This window comes from Vicugna pacos, chromosome 13 (assembly GCF_048564905.1).
Source record: "Vicugna pacos chromosome 13, VicPac4, whole genome shotgun sequence".
NCBI classification, from domain to species: domain Eukaryota; kingdom Metazoa; phylum Chordata; class Mammalia; order Artiodactyla; family Camelidae; genus Vicugna; species Vicugna pacos.
Window position 1 is genome coordinate 35,540,216 of NC_132999.1, and position 5,206 is coordinate 35,545,421.

The 5,206-nt window shown below is 45.4% G+C and overlaps 2 pseudogenes; both read left to right on the top strand.

Moving 5' to 3' along the window:
• The first annotated feature begins 417 nt into the window (after positions 1-417).
• Positions 418-1,305, top strand: LOC102525660 (metaxin-3 pseudogene; annotated as a pseudogene).
• Positions 1,306-2,686: 1,381 nt separating this feature from the next.
• On the top strand, positions 2,687-3,871 carry LOC102525418 (hsp70-binding protein 1 pseudogene; annotated as a pseudogene).
• Positions 3,872-5,206: the final 1,335 nt, after the last annotated feature.

The window sequence follows — 5,206 nt, forward strand, 5'->3', positions numbered from 1 at the left end:
ACTACTACAATTATTGGGTGGAAAATTAATGACAAACTTTAAACCAGGCTAAAAAGTCCTGAACCCACTGATCAACCACAACATCATTAAAAGTTGGACTGTGCCTTCTGATAGGATGAAATAGAATATATAGAGCACCACTTACAAAGTATCTTTGACAAAAAGGAAAAAATCACCAAGTCTCCAGATGTAGTTATCAATTTACAGAGAATATGGAGGATACAAAAATATGTTAAATGACCTCACAAGGTGACAAATTCAAATCTGGAATGTAATTACTCAATATATTCAACAAATAAATAGCATAAAACAAAACCAAAATGAGACCAGTAACAAAAAAAAAAAAAGAGGAGTCATTTTATTGATTTTTTAAAAGACTTTTGAGACTTAATAATAGCAAAGGTCACCCTTGGCAAGATGGCAGCCCCCTTGGTGATCAGGTGCTGGGGAGGTAGCTAGAGGCTCCCATCGCACACAGCAAGTACCTAGTGGTGATAGCTTATGCCAAATTTTCTGGTGCACTCTTGAACATCAATGTCACAGATAATATATGAAGAGGTTCAAGAGGAAATGCACCAATTTTGACAACTGATGACAACATTGTTTCTCAACTAGAAAAAAAATACTAAACTTTTTAAGAAAACAAATTCCAGGATGATGATGAACTCTCAGCAAAACCAGGGGCAGATACACTGATACACACTGCTCTCCAAAAGAGAAGCTGTTTCCTACAGTGCTTTCACATTCTCAACTGAGAATGCCAATTCTTCACTGCGACAAAGCCATTGTTTTGGTTTGCTTCCTGAATTCCTTTTCTCTTGAGTTTGATCATGCCTGGAAGCATGTCTAAGGAAGCACTGAATAGGATTCTCCTGACCGAGGGAGAGCCTCCCCTCTACCACCTCCAAGAAATGGAAGCACAAATATACAGAGATGTCAAAGAGTGCCTAACTCTTCTGTCAGACAGATTGAGAACATCTCTATTCTTTGGAGATACACTTTCTGCCTCGGATGCCTACGTGTTTGGTTTTCTTGCACCTCTTTATAAAGTGCACTTTCCTAAAGCTCAGTTACGAGAACATTGAAAACAGGCCTCCAACCTGTGTTGCTTTTGTGATGACATCCTAAACAGGTATTTTAGGCTTAGGCTTAGAGATGGATGGCAGTGTTCACCAAAGCCCTTAACTTCTTCCTTGGAAACTGCCAATGCTCAAGTTGTCTCCAGCAGAGGAAGTATTCCTTACTACGATCATCACCCTGACAGTTGTCATGCTTAGTGCACAAGCTTTTGCCTTAGTCATATGATTGTTACAGTAATCACTTATATTAAGTGTGTGAAGGCAAAACAAAATACCATTTTTAGGTATAAGGAAGATTCTAAAACAAAGGGAATATCCTACACCATTTTTTTTTAACTAGGGAGCTTGTATTCTGGCTTGGCAATGCACTTTCTATAATATAAAGATGAATGCTAAATGAAGGAAAAAATACATTGTGTTGTATATATTAAAAAAACACTAAAACCTTAATCTTGGCAGATTTTTGCCTTTGGTTCACATGTTTATGACCAAAAGCTACAATTCTGTTCTGAATATGCGCTTTTAATCTATTCAAATTCATTTATTCAATTTATTAGCTTTCCTAGACCAGTCTGAATATCTAATATGTGGTTTTTTAGCTAAGAAAACTTCTGTTTAGAAACCAGATGCCTATTGTAGGAATTAGAAGACATAAATTACTTCGAAAGAAAAGACTATATTTAACTTAAAAAAAAATAGAGACTTAAGATACCTACCAACCAAATGCAATATATAAATCTCGTTTAGATTCTGATTTAAATAAACCAACTATTAAAAAGGCATTTTGAGACAACTGGGGAAAACTGAACATGGACTGATTATTAGATGACATTAAGGAATTAATTGTTAATTTTGTTGGGTGTGATAATGAAATGATGGTCATGCTATGGTTATAAAAGTAATGTTTAGGTTAGAGATTTTTACTGAAGAATTTACAAAGTGAAATGATATGATGTGTTGGATTGTTTAAAAGCACTCTAGCAAAAGAATTAAAAAGTAGGGGGGGCCATGGAGTGTAAATAAGAGGAACAGAATGTTGATAATTGTTGAAGCTGGATGATAGGTACTTGGAGGCTCATTATACCACTCTCTCTACTTTATGTATGTTTGAAATTTTTCGTAATAAAAAGGTATGAATTCTCTCACATGTCTCCCCAGGTGAAGCCAGTGAACTCAAAAGAGCAAGATCAAGTGGTAGATCAAATAAACGTTTTATAACATAAATTACTTTCTTTAAGTTGCTTTCTTTGGTCTTGAAAGCCTTTTAACAGAAGTTAAAATATTATGGAAAAATAAAAGACCATTGTCACAGATCGTTAATCCCATATGCTTCCCACGAGAAGGATAAATAGTTATATGGCAGTTTTATGGGATCCAAGACCCAATATAGAAAAATTTCCCAAAGGGCCCTCTAACACTCCATCCTCCCTTTTCTCTTCCTTCTTTTTCATTTTTTTAATCAGTGGGGGCAAACGGGGGTAAACATTGAGGCGCGAAGTAATCTCCTATTTGACTAGTTGAAGCAAAGTAAAGATGGGAGCTGGTGGCCTCTGGTTTGAGATCCTCTGAAGTGATGGAAACAAAAGCACACGAAGGCGCCAGTCAATATGGCGGCGCCCAGCACAGTCAGGCACGGGGGGCTCTGTCTTTAGTAGCGGCGGCGACAAGAGGCCCAGGGAGACCCCCAGGAGTCGACAGGTCAGGACGCCAGAGCCACCTCGGCGGTGACCATCCCCTACCCCAATACATTCTTACCTTCTTTGCAAACTGCCTGTGAAGGAACAAAGCTGCCGCCTTCCCCTGGCGCTGCCCCAGCCCCCCAGCGGCTCCCCGGCAGGGGGCTCAGGCCGTCCCCCGCCCCCACGAGACCCCCAAGGCTTGCTGCAGATGGGGGCCAGAACCCCCTGCAGAGCCTCTGAGTGAGGAGAGGTGCCAGCGGCTGCACGCAGGAGGCCACGTGGGCCGCCCTCCGGGGCCCGCGGGAGGAGGTGGAGCAGATGAAGAACTGCCTCCGAGTGCTGTGCCAGCCCGCGCCCTCCTCGGCTGGCGAGGCTGAGCTGGCCGCTGCGCAGCAGGAGCGGGAGGGGGCCCTTGAGCTGCTGGCCGGCCTGTCCGAGAACATGGACAGTGCTGCAGACTTCTGCCAGCTGCCCGGAACGCGCCTGATGATGGGCCGCTACCTGGAGGCAGGGGCCGTGGGGCTGCGGTGGCTGGCGGCGCAGCTCATCGGCACGTGCAGCTAGAACGTGGCGGCCACCCAGGAGCAGGTGCTGGGCCTCGGTGCCCTGCGCAAGCTGCTGCGCCTGCTGTACCGGGACGCCTGCGACTCCGTGCGCGTCAAGGCCCTCTTCGCCGTCTCCTGCCTGTCTGGGAGCAGAAGGCTGGGCTGCTGCAGTTCCTCCGCCTGGACGGCTTCTCCGTGTTACTGCGGGTCATGCAGCAGCAGGTGCAAAAGCCCAAGGTCAAGATGGCGTTCCTGCTGCAGAACGTGCTGGTGGGCCACCCCGAATACAAAGGGACCCTGTGTTCCATAGGGATGGTCCAGCAGCTGGTGGCCTTCGTCTGGACAGAACACAGCCCCTTCTATAAGCACGTGCTTGGAGCCCTGTGCAGCGTGATGACAGACATCCCCCAGGACGTGCGGGAGTGCCAGGCCTGAGCGGGGCCTGGTGGAGCTTCTGCGGCAACACTGCCAGCTGCTGCAGCAGCATGAGGAGTACCAGGAGGAGTTGGAGTTCTGCGAAAAGTTGCTACAGACCTGTTTTTCTTCCCACACGGACGACAGCATGTAAACCGTTGGTGGCTTCTCACCCCTTCTCCATGGGAACCCCAGGCCTCCTGCCTCCTCTCACCCACGGGGCCCTCTCCCAAAGGAAAGCAGGGCCTTGTTGGTGCTGGGCCTGGGCGTGCCACCCTGTCTCCGCTCAGCCCCCTGGAGGGGCGCCAAGAAAGGCGCTGGCTTCTTGGACCCCCTCCTCTCATGCACACACTCCATTCCCCTTTCTCATGTCCACACTGCTCTTCCAATAAAGGTGTTTCTATCCTACAAAAAAAAAAAAAAGGTACATTAAGGCTACAAGGGCAGCCGTTTGAAATTGCCAGGTGAAGACAACTTTACCCTAATAAATAGAGTACCATTTAGAAGGCATGTGGTCTTCAGCAAATGGCTCTTTTGGGAACTGGCACTTGGCTTGCTCCTGGACTCCAGGAGAGTACAAAAACACTTAGCCCTGAAATACTTGGTGACTATACAACCTCAACTGATCCCAAACCATAAAATAGAGGGCTCTCCATCCATCAAGTGCAAGTGGTCTTATAAGACCATGCCCAGTTCTGCTTACATTCCCGGTATGTCTGCTCTCATCACATGCCATCCATCCCTCAGCCTGTGCTCATGACCTCACAGAGAGTTTCCTATGATCAGGGAGCCAAGAGAGAAAACATTTTAGTCTTTTTACAGAATGCTCAACACCAGACACTGGCAGAAGCCAGAAGTATACTATTGTGTCATATATTACATTCAGATTATCCCTGAAGGACTATAAGGTTGGGAAATCCTAGTGGGTAGAACTTAAGTAGCACAACTTGTTGTCCTCTTTCTTAGTTAAGAAAGTGGTAAGGCCCCACAGGGACACATTAAAAAAAATGGCAAATTGTTAGCTGTACAGTCAGGAACTTGGAAGGGGCACGATAAGAAAATTGATGACAAGAAAGACTGGAGAAGATGTATGTAGATGGATTTAAGACCCTCTTAAAATGGGTCTAGACTCTGGGAGTATTTATTCACCTTGTGAATCTTCAGAATGGATTCCATAACCTGGTAATCAAGATAACCTCTTCTGTGGGTGTCAGTCATCCCCTCTCCCTTGTCACTCCAGGACTTGTTCAATGGATTCATAAATAAAGGAGGCTTAATGACTTCAACATCCCCTTCCTAAGGTTGACATGTTTATTGCCATTACTGAAGCCCAATTTACCGGGAGGAGTCACTAACCACTGGCCCCTTGCACTTGGGGACAGTCAGGCACCTGAAGGCACGTTGATTACATCATAAATAGTAGTGATTTGGAATAGATACTTATTCTGATTTGGATTTGTTTCCCTCGTTCACCATGTCTCTAGCAGCA